The following is a 14715-nucleotide window of genomic DNA, read 5'->3' as shown; positions in this document are numbered from 1 at the left end:
AATGATCTGTTAGTTTTACAAATCTCACAGTAAAAATAGTTATGGGGAAGAGTTCTCATCAATGATGTGATCTTAGAGGACCAGTCCCAGCATCAGAATTATAAGCTTCTTTCAGACCTTTCCTTTACCTAGTTCAAGGTGATGTTGTAGGCCAACATTCACAGATGCATTTCACAGGTTGCTCTGTGATCTCATGTCTGAACCTATTGTGAAACTACCAAGGCTGTTTTTTAAAAGATCTTTCAGGAATAGTCATCCCTGGGTTGAGATATTACCTATTGATTAGAAAATGGGTGAATGGCCAACTTTGGTTAATATTTCCTAGGAATTATACGCTAACCAAACCTTAATGCCTTAAAGATTACATTAAAATAGTTAATGATTATTTTAAGACCTACTTTTACAGCCTTTTAAAGAGTTGCTTACTTACTGACCAAGGAGCACAAAAGTTCATCAGATGAATGGTCTCATCCACTGCTCCAAGTCCACCTAGTTATTGACATGGGAAACACAAGAAAATGATAAGTCACAGTACTTTCTATAGAGGTCAATTGCCTACAATAAGTGGCCAGAATGCACAAGATTTTTCCAAGGTATCTGAAAGTTCATTATAATATAAAGTTGTTACTGCTTTTTATATATTGTTTTTAATCCTTTAACTTAACTAAATTTATTTCTCCACTACCCTTCAGTGTGTGTTTGTGTGTCCTTGTATGTGTGTGTGTGTGTGTGTATGTGACTGTGTGAAGTCTTTATGTTTTGAAATTTACAAAATCATGTTGCTCACAAATGGAAATCATTTGACCACTACTTTTTTATTTAAAATTCTTTTATTTCTTAAATAAAATTCATTTATTTCTCTTGCTGGTACCCTGAATAGAACTTCAAATATGACACAGAATGAGACCAATGGGAGTGAACATCCTGCCCTGTGTCTTCTTCTAGAGGACAGAATTCACATTTCCACTCAGTAGGATACTGGCTAAGAGTTTGTTGTGTTGAGAAACAGTTTTCTATGCTTAATTTGTTGTTTTGTTTGATCATTAAAGGATGCTAAAGTTTATCAAATCCTTTTCTGAATCAAATGAAAAGTTGGGTTTTTTTTCCCCCTTTCTGTTAAGGAGTGAATTTCTATGTTCACTGTCCTATATGTTAATTCATCGTTGCAAGTGGTATGTTCACAACCTATTAGTGGGTCAAAATTCTGGCTCAAATAGGTAGTAATGTCCTTATTCAAAAGGCAGCTTGGGTTCTGGGGCACATCTTCCAGAGGCAGAAAATATGGGGCTGAGTAATAAAGGAGCAAAGCTTTTGTTTATTCTCATGTTTCCAGTGTTAAACAGTGATTTCAACTGAGAAGCCTATCTTTCAAGATCTCCAATAGATGCATTTCTGTGGACTTCATACACTCAAAATTGTTTTTGAAATATGTATTTGCTATAGACATAATAATCAGAATTCAATTACACATATAGAAAAAACAAATTAAACACTAAGTTGAGCTTTCCCATCTTCAAAACCTAAAATCTATTGTACATAACCTGGCAATTAATCTTGATTGTCAATGTGAGGAAATCTGAAATGAACATGTAAAAATATCTTTGGATATGTTTGTGTGGAAATTTCTAGGTTCAATTAATTGAGGTGAAAAAACCATCCTGAATGTGGATGGCAATGTTCCATGGGCTGGGTGTCCAGAGTGGGGAATAAGAAACAAAACAGAGGAGAAAGAGGGCAGAGAAGCACCTTTCATCCCTCTCTGATTCCTGCATGGTGAAGGCAATGTGACCCACCTGCCTCAGGCTTCTGCCATCTGCATGTCATGCCTTCAAACTGGGTCAAAAGAAAGCTTTCCTTCATTTATATGACTTAGTGAAGTGCTTTGTCAGAGCATGAGAGAAAAAAAGCAATATACATGAAAATGGTTAAATAACAAGGGACTAAGATGCTGTCAGTCTACTGTAGTGTCATTTCTTGCCCATAGCCATATTAGTGTGCACATAAAATTGTTGATCTTTGCTCACCTTGTTAAAAAAATATTAACAAACTTTGTTTAACAAAAGATTGTTAAGAATAATCTTTGTTTCAAAGCCAACAACTAGGTACCTGATGATTTTCACTTGCTGACATTATGGGCAGTGACACAGCACTTTTATAGAGAACAAGCTGAGTAGCCAATTGTACAAACAGTCATAATGTCTGTTGATTATTGCATTGATACCATTGATGATTAGTTATCATGAAAACCTGCTCCAGCATACTGTTGAGCAATGCTGCATTCAAATCACTTTGTCAATATGCAATGATTAGGGTCATGTTAGTTTGTTAGTAAAGTCCTTAGTTAAATGACCTTGCTATTTTAACATGCCCTCTTCTTCATCTCCATTGGCATAGTTGGTGATAGATTATTATTGATATGTAGTTTCTTTCACAAGGAAAACATTTAGCCTTAAGAGAAATACTAAAGTAATAAAGGGATATGTTCTAAGAGAGTGTTGCTTTTGCATGTTTATACTACACTATAGAAAAGAAAGTTCTTTAAAGTAAGAGTTCTCCAGATACTTACTGAACAAGTGGCATGTATAGGGGCAAGGAAATTCAGTAAATGGTCAATAAACACCCCACCAATCTTCCCTCATGCACTCTTTCTTCACAAAGTTGGATGAACTCTGTGAAGATCCACTGGCTGTTCAATGGTTCCTACTGTTCTTTGGGAGATAAAATGTAAGGTTCTTGGTATGCGGTATTAGGGCTAGCTCACCTCAGAGTCATTTTGTGACTTCTCTCCCCACAAATGCTGAGCTTCAGGTCACTCCAAGAACATAAGTCTCTGTCTAACTAATAAATTAGTTAATCTTGTCTTGTAGTTTTGACATCCTGAGTATAGTATTTCGTGGAGAGCTTCATCACAGGTCATGGAAAGGTTCCTCACTGGTCATGTTTATTTGGAGTTATAAAGTTCTAAGTTTGTGAAATTATGTTCTGCTATAATTTTATTGGATACATTGATGGTGCTCTTACTATTTATCACAGTGCCAACTTCTGTCCCACGAAAAATTCGGTTTAGACTCCTGAATATATCCCAGATTCTTGGAAGTTTTGCTCATTCTCATATTTTTACATGGATTTTTTTACATGGATATTATTATCTCAACCTTGACCTTCATTTCTGAAATTCACTGTTCCTCTTGGCCTTTTCTGTTGATGTTTCATTGTGTTGTTTATTTGACTACATGATGTTCATTTCTTATATTTCCACTGTTATTTTTGGAGAATCTCAAAATTCTTGATGAAGTTTTTTCTTACTTTTGAAATTTTTTTCCTGATTACCAGTCACCTAACATGCTCTGCTGACTTTCTTCCTAGTGTCCTGAATAGACTCCTTCCCTTTGTCCTCATAGTTGAGTTCTCTCTGTGATCACTGACCCTTTAAAGTCAGGGTCCCAAGTACTTGTTGGCATTGCTGTGATCTCATCATCTTTTGTTATCTCTGATATTTTAGGGTTGAAAAGTGGTTAGCTTCTGGAGGCACAATCATGAATTTTTGTCTCACAAGTGATATGTTTTGTTACATTTTCTGTTCACATGTTCTTTTGGGACAAACATGTTCTCCCTCTGGTTTTGCTTGTTTATTCTACTTTCCATGAATCATCTTGCAGTTTTGTCATTTGGATTTAGTTGCTAGCTCTATTTATGTTTGTGCCATGAAAGTGTTCCTGGGGAGGTATGAGTAAATGTCTACTCATCCCAGATAGAGAGCTCATGATCAAACCAAGTAAGGATACCATCAAAGTCGAAACTGGTGAACCAAAAATGTTTATTCTGACTACTTAACATAAATATGGGCAGTGAGGGGTTACTTACAGAAGCGGAAATGACTCGAACACAGTTTCATCTCCAAAGCCCATCAGAACTTATGAAAATTGAAAATTTGCAGTGAATTACATAGCTTACAAGCAATCCAATGCAAATAATTATTTGGCAGAAGGCCCCAGAGTTAACTTGCAGTAGAAGGCATTTGTGTATTTTACCTGTGCCTCCACTGAGGTTTAGAAAATGTTACAGGCATCTTAGAACAAAAGGGAATGGCAAGTAATGAAATGAAAGAGAACTGGAGAATGAAATATAGATGAAAAGAAATTATATGAGTCAAAAAAGAAAATGTGGAGTAGATGGTAGGAGAAAAAAACCCGACACTGCAGCAACCAATTCAGAAAAGACACGAGCTAAAACTCAATTTAAAAATTAAAGTACAGAAGAGCCTGCCTGGTCATCTAGGACATAAAGTCTCCATCTGCCTCTTTAACCAGGACACAGAAATCTGCTCTCAGAAAGATTTCGACAGCAACTATGGCCACCTTCGTGGAGTTCAGTATCAAAGACAAGATGCCTATTGTAGGTCTGGGCACCTGGAAGTCTCTCCCAAACCAGGTCAAAGAAGCTGTGAAGGCAGCCATTGACGCTGAGTATCAACATATCGACTGTGCGTATGCATATTGCAATGAGAATGAGGTGGGAGAAGCCATCCAAGAGAAGATCAAAAAAAAAAAAAAAGAATGTGAGATGGGAGGACCTCTCCATCAGCAGCAAGTTGTGGCCCACCTGCTTTGAGAAAAAACTGCTAGCAAAAGCCTTTCAGAAGATCCTTACAGATCTGAAGCTGAACTATTTGGACCTCTATCTTATTCACTGGCCACAGGGACTTCAGCCAGGAAAGGAGTTATTCCCCAAAGATGATCAAGACAATATCCTTACCAGTAAAACAACATTCTTGGAAGCCTGGGAGGGTGTGAAAGAACTGGTGGACAAGGGGCTGGTGAAAGTTCTGGGAGTCTCTAACTTCAATCACTTCCAGACTGAAAGGCTCCTGAACAAGCCTGGACTGAAACATAAGCCAGTGACCAACCAGGTCGAGCACCACCCTTACCTCACCCAGGAAATACTGATTCAGTACTGTCACTCCAAGGGCATCACAGTCACAGCCTACAGTCCTCTGAGCTCCCCAGACAGGCCTAGCTCCAAGCCAGAGAACCCTTCACTTTTAGAGGACCCCAAAATTAAAGAGATTGCCACCAAGCACAAGAAAACCTCAGCCCAAGTTCTGATTCGGTTCCACATCCAGAGGAATGTGGTGGTGACCCCAACGTCTGTAATGCCAGCATGTATACAGAAGAATATTCAGGTCTTTGACTTGCAGTTGAGTGACGAGTAGATGGCCAATATCCTTAGCTTCAACAGAAACTGGAGGGCCTGCCTGCTGCCTGAAATAGTACACATGGAAGACTAGCCCTATGACGCAGAATACCGAAGCTGAATCAGCTCATGAGGCTTCCTATTTGCTGATGCACACCTCACTCCCAGAGTCCTGTTTAAGCCCAGCCTGCCTGACAAAATGCTGTAGGCAAGGCTGTGTTTAAATCTCCATGCTGCACCAGGGACAAACTATTACAAGCAAGTGTGCCTCAGAGAAGCAAATGGACATCTCCTTCACTAATTTGATCTGATCAAATGTTTGTAAAAATCCAGGAATTCTGGTAACTTTTGAGGGTATACAGATAAAACAATAAAGAATCATAATAGTAACAAACAAACAAACAAAAAAGAATTAAAGTACAGATCAAAAGAAGAGTATAAATGTAAGTTAAAATTCAATAAAATGGTTTCACATATTACACCTGCAGTCAGTGTTTCTTCCTAGACTAGGTGTGGTGGTTTCTTTTCCTCCTTGATTGTCTTTTTTTGTAATCTCAGTACAGTTAGGCAAGAGGTTGCTGTTCTCAGCAATTCCAGCATGTTAAGTCATTGTGTCCTTGACAAAAAGAGTTATTATGTTAGAAGGCCTCTTGCTACCTGAATTTCTGAGACTCAGCACCACCCTCTGCCTACCAATTTGTTTTATCTTCTGCGTTTTGTAGATTTTTTTTTCTTTATGAATGAGCCTTTCTGTCATGGACATACCATATGGGGATGAAAGTCACGCATCTGTGTTTACCTTTACCACTGGAGGGTCTCTTGATGTTCACAACCTTTAAAATACCAAGTCATGCTCAGTTGTGCACATGCCAAATTTCTGTTTAGTTTACTGAGACAATAGTCAGGGCGGTGCCTCTTACTAGATTACATCCAGGGCACCTATCTTAGTTTCTTTTTTGCTACTGTGATTAAATACCATGAGCAAAAGTCACTCATGGAGAAGAGGGTTTAATTCGACTTACAACACTCAGGTCATACTTTGTCACTGAAAAAAGATCAGGAACTAAAGACAGAAAGCTGGAGATAAGAACTGAAGCAGATGCTGTAGAGGAACACTGCACAGCAAGGCTTGGGCTGCTTTCTTATACAACTCGGGACTACCTTCCAAGTGGGCTTCTGCTCCCTGTGGGCGGAGCCACCTACATCAACTATTAATCAAGAAGAGGTCCCCGTCCCCCAGAGACTTTCGGACAACTTGAAGGAGGCGTTTTCTCACTCGTGGTTCCTCCTGCAAGCTAATTCTACCTGTGTAAAGTTGAGGGTGAAAAATAATAAGAAATGAATGAGCAATGAAGACAGAACTCATGTCAAATGTCAGCTTTGGACTTCTGTATCACACCCTGCCTCTTTTCTCCACATACTTACTCATATTCAAGAAGGGAGAGGACCCTCACGTAGGATTGTTCTGAAGAAAAAAACTGTTCTTTCTGGAGAAAATACTACCTACTCTTGCTCTTCCTTTCTTTCTCTCAATCCTTTCAAAGGGTCTCTCTCGCTCCTTGTCTCTCTCTCTCTCTCTGTATCTCTGTGTTTCTGTGTCTCTGTCTCTCTGTCTCTGTCTTACAAACACAACACATACATACACACACACACACACACACACACGCAAGTGCACATGTGTGAGAGAATGCACACACCTGTACGTGAACATTTGGGGTGCAGGGATCAATGTTGAATATCTCCGCATATTGCTCTACACATTGCTTTCCAGAAAAGATCTCTCACAGATTCTGATGATCACCTGCTGGATAGAGTGAAAAGCCAGTGGTTGAGCTTCAGGGATCAGCTTGTTTCCATCTTCCCTTCACTAAATGAGTACAATGGTTACAAATAGGTGCCACCATGACTGGAGTTTTATGTGGATGCTGGGAACCTAAATTCAGGTCCTTAATAAACCCAGTGAGCTATTCCCATAGCCCCTTTGTTTTTAAAAAACTCTCACTCCTGACTTTGTCCAGGTCACACAGATGCAGCTTCTAATCTACCATCTTCCTTGAAAATCCTTTATTGGTTTACAAAACTGAAACCTTCCATTTTTGTGACAAATTTCATTTTTTTATTGACTTTTGCATAATTTTGTGACTAAAAAGCTAAACCTTTGTTTACAAAGTTTGCATCTTGCTTCTCAAGAATAGTCTGCACTATTTAGTTGTCTGGCAATGGCTTTCTTCCCTTCCTTCTTTCTAAGTCAAGATAGTCGTGACTTTAGAGGAGGTCAAAGAAATCCTTTCTCATTAATTGTCTCAAAGATTTTGTGTAGAATGACTTGCTTTAGGCTTATAGTCTGGATCTAGAATGTTCCTGTAGTGACTTGTGTTGGATGATTAATCCCCAGCAACAGTTATGGGAGTGGTAGGAACTTCAAGTGAAGCCTGGTGGGAAGTCCCACATCATCAGCAGCAGACACTAAAATGACTCAGATCCCCTTCCTTTTCTCAAATTCACTTCAGCCTACCTTAGAGCAAGCAGGTTCTCTGTCACACATCCTTGTCGTGATGCTTGGACACAACTCAAAAGCAGTGAGGTGGACTGACTATGACCATGAAACCAGCAGAAATGTGAGCAAAATCAACCTTGTCTACTGTCATGTCACAACTTTAGTATTCAGTTATAGCCACAGAAGTCTAATTAATGTAGAATAGAAGGCGAATACGTGGTCTTTATTTTGGCTCAGCTAGAAGCAGAAATTTGTTGTTTATTTTCCTTTAGATACCTCCTTTTTTTTCATTCATATATACATCGCCTAACATTGTAAGATGTTAAATAGGTACTCCAATTACAGATATGGAAAGTCCCACTTTATAAATCCTTCAGTCACAATTGCTCACATATGCTCACAATTTTTGTTGGCATTGTTCCTCCTGCATCTCCAAATTCATACCAGGAGTAATTTTTACCTGAACATACTTCTCAGTCAGGTTCATTTCCTGTATTTTAGATAGAATTTGTTTCTGGTAGATTATATCTGATATCTTACATGTATAAATGTTTATTTAGTTTGCCCTTATTCTAACCATATACCTTTGATAACTTTAATTAAAAATAATGTAGAAAATATGATTCCACAGTGTAATGTACTATAGCCTCCTGGGTATAGAAATAACAGGACAGCGGCTATGCTATACCACTTTAACTACTCACCCCTGAGGTGCGTTCTTCCTTTTCTGTTGCTGCACAATCAGCTGCTGATCTAAAGACTGGTTCTTTGAGTTTCGCTGTTGTTATTCTGTTTTCTTCTCACAGGCATCATCACTATTGCTGCTTTTACTTTACCATGGTGTCCTTATAAATTGGGTTTCTTCTGCTTCAAGTTTATAAAACTTCTTGAGTCTGACTCTATTCCTCTGAATTTGATTTTAATTCCTGTCTCCTTGCCTCTGGTCCCTCTGGGACCCCAGCATGTCTAGTGAGACCACATCGCTGATGCCACTCTCATCCAACTTGTCTTATCTGTTTTTAACTGTTCTTTCCATGATTCACTCTTGAAAGGTTCTTCCACCCTAACCAACTCATTTTTTCAACCCTCAACACGTACTATTTGTTACAAAGATTGATCCACTGAGTTCTTGACATAGATCATTGGGTTCAAAAAATAGATCCTTGTTGGGTTGGGTTGTTTTGTTTGTTTGTTTGTTTGTTTTAACTCTCATGTATCTTCTCAAAATTTCACCTCAACTTTTTAAATATGGATATTTGATGATTGTACCTGATACTACTTAATTTTGTTTAGATGATCTATCAGTGTACATGCTTCCTTCTTACTGTATAGAAAAAAAACTGTTCTAGACACTAATTTAAAATTTTGTTTGTGGAGGTAAGCAGAGCTAGGATGATGTGATCTCCAGCACAGTATGTGTTTTTGATGCTACAAAGTTCCCAATGTCTCTAGTTATTTCATACATCAGTGGGTACTGGTGTTCTGAGGTCAAAGTAAGAGGCACACATCAGGACTGTTTTCCACTTTCTACATGCTGTAAGCTAAGTAGAAGAAGGTTGTAAGGAGTGTGGCATGGCATCACAGATGCTTGACCCTCTAATTAATTAGAAACACTCTGTGTGCCGGGCCGTGGTGGCGCACGCCTTTAATCCCAGCACTTGGGAGGCAGAGGCAGGTGGATTTCTGAGTTTGAGGTCAGCCTGGTCTACAGAGTGAGTTCCAGGACAGTCAGGGCTATACAGAGAAACCCTGTCTCGACAAACAAAAAAAGAAAAAAAGAAACACTCTGTGATCAATATCCTTAAACCTTGTCTTACTTATGATTTTACTGCTTTGAACAGACACCATGACCATGGCAACTCTTATAAGGACAACATTTAATTGGGTCTGGCTTACAGGTTCAGAGGTTCAGTCCTTAATCATCAAGGCTGGAACATCCAGACATGCATGGTACAGATAGAACAGAGAGTTCTACATCTGCATCTGAAACTGCTATGAGAAGACTGACCTCCAGGCAGCTAGGATGGGGTTAGTATTAAAGCCCACACCCATAGTGACACACCTACTCCAACAAGGCTACACCTCCTATAGTGCCACTCCCTGGGCCAAGCATATACAAACCATCACAAACGTCACATTCCTCTTCAAAAACCTTCATGCATACATAGAATCTGCTATCTCAAATTAGCACATTTCATAGACTTTAGAGATCTGTTTAAAAACAAACAAAAAAGGAGTTTATTTTGACTTACAGTTCCAGAATTTATAATGATAGGAACAGCATGGCAGCAGTCAGGCAGGCGTGATCTTTTGGGTTGTTCTTACCTTCCAGCTCTAGCCAAGATTACTGGTTCTGCCATTATCAGAATCAGAAATTACAGCAACTCTTACTTTTTCCCTGAAATTCTAGGCTAAATGATACTTCTGTACTGCCAGGCTATTTTTTTCCCACTCGTGGGCTACTGTTCTCTTTTTTGAGTGCTTTATCTTTGTCATTATCATTTTTCCTATGCTATGTTTAAGGGTGTTTCTATGCCATTTGATTGACACTTAAATCTGTGTTTTATGACCTGTATTCATTTTGAAGGTTTCTTAGTTTTTATTTTCACCACTTTTATGGGGAACCTTCTTATTCCAACTGCATTCAATCTAATTGCCTTGGGCATCTTTTTAAATCCTCTGTCTTCTTCCCCTTGCACTGCCTCTTTAATTAATTTATTGGGCCTCTTGCTCACCTGCTCTGTATTCAGATGTCTTCAATCAGCTGCTTAGATCACCCACTGTATTATTTTTTATTTCAATGACTTTCTTTTTATTATTTACATATTTAGTAATTTCTAATGGTCCAGTTACTGTTTTTTTTAATATTGATTTAACCAGGACAAATTGTGCCAAAGCATTGCTTCACTAAAGGATTCTAGAGTGCATCAGTTATACTATATCTTTATGTATACGTGGCAAAGAAGAAAGACTGAAGTTCTCTGGACTGACATTAATGAAAACACTTAAGTATCGGTTTAGACAGTGGACTTGGCAAAGCCCATGCAGGCTCATTTGCATGAGGATATCATTCAAAGAAACAGTAGCAGCAACTTCCAAAGTCTGAGTGTATCAAAGGCCTGTTTGCTTAAACAACACATCCAGAGATGTTTTAGAGACTTGCACAAGACTATACCCTTTTACACAGATCTCCATGTGGGTAAGGAAATCCAAACTAAGATTTTTCTAAATGTTCTTAACTTACATGGTATCAGAACTAAATATAAGATAAGGGAGTATATCACTTGCTGGCTGATTGTATAGGAAGAAAGAACAAGTGTATCCTTAATTTCCTGATATCCCTTTCTGGGCATTTGGCAGTTACTATAGTACTAAGTTCTGAAATGCCAGGAACCCTGTCAAGGGCTATTCATCTTTGTTTATCAAATATCAAGGAAGAATCTTTTCCCACACAGTCTCAGCTAAGGTTGTGGCCACACCCCTATCCAGTCATTCAGAGAACATGTTTTCCTACTACATTCTTGAGTGGCTAGGAATCACTAAAAGTCGTGTGTCTTAGTCCTCTCTCCTCTCCAAGACTAACTGCTCCTCTTTCCTGGATGCTCAAACCTCTGTTCCTCAAGGCTGAACACCCTGAAGGATAAAAGGGCTTGATTTTATCCAAGATTTCAGATTCCTTCATTGTCTAATAATTCATTGACTGTCAGAGTTCAAAGTCAAGTCTGACACTTGCTTCTGACCCAAATATCCCTCCGGCAGAATTTTCTCTGGTCATAGTGGTGGGTACAGAGTATTGAAATTAATTAATGAAAAAGTTCTCAATTCACATATTTCATCTACACAGAGAAATTGGGAAGAATTGGGGAGACTGCAGAGATGTAGGTGATAGAGCATCAGGTAGATATGACAGCAATCAGTCAGTAGACAGTAGCATCTTAGTGACTCTGAAAGGAGATGGTACCCTGAGCTCTAGAATCAACTTTTAATGATGCTGGGCATAGAAACAGAGTGGTATTGTCAGATGAGGCCACAGGCAGCAGAAGTTCCTGCCAGAACTCTCACATTTAAAGCAGTGGGTCAGGAGAGGGGGAAGTAAGTGAGATGTAAAGCAGATTGGGTGTCAAGGGAGAGAGGCCAAGAGGAACCACTTAAAGATGAGATTGGCTTTGAGGTTTAGGAAATACTTCCCAGCCAGATAAGGGTGGTGGCTTCACCACCTTGTGAATGCAGGCAAGGCTAGTGAACAGATTACATCAACATATTTAATGTTCTGTTATGATCATAAATTTTCAGCATTGTAGAATGTGAATTTTATCTTATTAAATTATTAAGGAATGGGAAGTTGGACTGGAAAGATTGTGTAGATCACCTGCCATACAAGTATGGGAATCTCAGTTTGGATACCTCAAAGCAATATAAAGCAAGACAGAGTATTACACGTTCATAATGCCTGTACTAGTAGGAAAGAATAGGAGGTAAAGACAGAGAAACCCCAACTCATCTGGCAGCTAACCTGATATACACAGAATCAAATAAGAAAATAAGAAACTGTTTTTCAAACAAGACAGACAGTCAGAGATAACACCTGTTTTCTGTCATAACCCCCCACACATCAAGAACATTAGCACCCCTAAACACACACATATAGGCATATATATATATGCACACACAAACACATATACACACAAATATTTGTGCACAAGTACACATATGCTTACATATACATGCATGTGCACACATCTCTCACACACACACATACATATACAGGGCAAGAAGACATTGTTAAGAAAGGAAACCACAAGGCAATTTGGGATCTTATTTAAATAATGTACTCATTAAAGTGATACAAGACACTATTACACCGAGGATATTAAAGGCACAGGAACATGCTTCTAGTTCATACATAAATATACTTCTATACTTTCAAGCTGAGCCAATAACAGATGCCCTGAAGAGATCAGAATTTCACACCATTTGAGATGTTTTTCTTCAATGACCTACCATTTCATCTGCAGTTCTTAGATGCTTAGACAGCACAAACAGCCACTGGCATGCACTGGACATCAAGGAAGGTCCACAAGGCCAGTGTTTATGTATTTTTCTTATTTTTGAACATTTCTGAAGAGACAATTTCCCTCAAGTTTTCTTTCCTTCAAAAACTAAACCCAAAGAGGCTGTTAATTCAAAATGTCCATAAACTATCCTGATTACCTATGAAAGTGATTTTCACACAGTGTCTTGACTGTCAGGAATTCATTTTTCCCTGAAGTGAGGCTACAATATAGTTCACAGCACAGACGAGCAATTCATCACATGAACTTTAATCATGTTAGAAACAAATGATTTGTAAACATAGGAAACAGTTTGTCGTGGGCAATTGCATCGTAGTTCTTCCTGTACCCAGATTCCAAAGTCTATCTCTCAACCAAGTGAAGACGCTTCTGCTAGGAAATAGCTTTTCCTCCAAAGATGCAGCCATGCATTTTTGCATGTTTCTGCATGAAGACAAATTTCTCAGATGCAGGGGTCATAAACCTTGTAAATACAGAATCTGTTAAAATGATCTGTAAACACGCTGAACTCTTTGTTCAAAGAACTTGGTTTCCACAGTTCCAAGTCTCGGAAGGACTCTGGCAAGTGCATTTGGCATGAACATCCTATTGTTTCAGCTATGAACTGAGCTTTGCAATTCAATTCCTACAAACTGCAAAATCCTCAGAGGCACTCTGTCAACATTCAAATTTGTTTGAGTGTTCAGCGCTTGGTACAGACTCATCTCTGATTCACAAAATTGTGAATTTTTCATTGTTACTTGACTGACATACCCTGGAAGAGGAACTGAAATTGACAGCACTGGCCTACCTTCTTTAAGCTATTACTGGAATCAGTCCAGAAACTACTTCTGGTTGGACTGTTTACTTATGTGCCCACATATCTGGGGTGTCTTTGATAAGGTGAGTGGAAAATGTATCTCGATTAGCATATAGAAAAAGCTACTAGAGGTCACCCTCAAAAGGACAAAATGGAATTTTCTCAAAATGTTTAAAGCAATAAACATAATTTCAAGTCTGATGTTTCTGGGTTTCATTAAATATTTAGAAGAGTAAAGTAAAATAAATTTATAACCATTTTTAAATATTTTGAATAGTTTAACTTAAACACCTATTTGATTTAAGCCTTGTAACATTATAAAAAGATATTTATAACACTTATGCTTTTTCAATGTTTACATGACTATTAAGTAGCAAGAAGTTTGAGGAAAAAATAGCATAGGCTTAAAAAGGAAAACATAAGTTAAAGAATGCCTCATGGAACTGAAGAATATATCCACATCTATGCGTATGTAAAATGCCACACACAGAGAGGATGACATATTATTCTTTGGGGTTAGTGGGTGAACCTGCGACTCCTCTGTGCCTCCCTTAACCAATAATAAAGAGAATTATCTATCTGAGACCAGCACTCTAGCTGGCCAGAGGCTTCAGCCATACCATTTCAGTTTTCTGTTTTATATTTCTTCAAAGACTCTTGTGTGTCTGAAGGAGAGGAAGACTGGAGAACATGATCAGCCAGGACCATTGTGAATGATTAAAGTTTTGCTTGGACTTTTAAACCCAAATTTAAACTCCCCTTACTGGTTCCTTTAACGTCCATGTAGCTTTTTGTGCCCATTCCCTGAGACATATCAAATGGTCAATGAATGTTTTTAAAAAATTCAGACAGAGCAAGCCTCTATAAATACTGGAAGTGCTAGAAAAGTGTTCCCTTTTTGTAGTCATTCCCTTTTGAATTAGTGAAGCTGGTACATCTGGCATAAGATTTATCTGCTTAGAAATAGTATCTTAATATTTTTCAGTTTTACACTCTACCATGGTCATGAAAAGTTTTCAGAATCTAGGGTTTTCCCAAGCTTAAACAACTCTTCTAGAGCTCATCCGTCTGAACTAATTTCCTCTGACATTCTTGTTTGCAGTCACTCCTCAACCAGCAAGCATCCTGCTGACTTTATAAGCCAAGTTCAGTTA

At 38.5% G+C, this 14715-nt stretch overlaps 1 pseudogene; it reads left to right on the top strand.

Annotated features, from left to right (window-relative positions):
- Positions 1–458: 458 nt before the first annotated feature.
- LOC114618382 lies at positions 459–5471 on the top strand (annotated as a pseudogene).
- The last annotated feature ends 9244 nt before the right edge of the window (positions 5472–14715 follow it).

The sequence above is a fragment of the Grammomys surdaster genome, unplaced genomic scaffold, assembly GCF_004785775.1.
Source record: "Grammomys surdaster isolate TR1022 unplaced genomic scaffold, NIH_TR_1.0 141, whole genome shotgun sequence".
Classification (NCBI taxonomy): Eukaryota; Metazoa; Chordata; class Mammalia; order Rodentia; family Muridae; genus Grammomys; species Grammomys surdaster.
The sequence above is the reverse complement of the archived record's forward strand: the minus strand, read 5'-3'. Positions and strand labels throughout refer to the sequence as shown.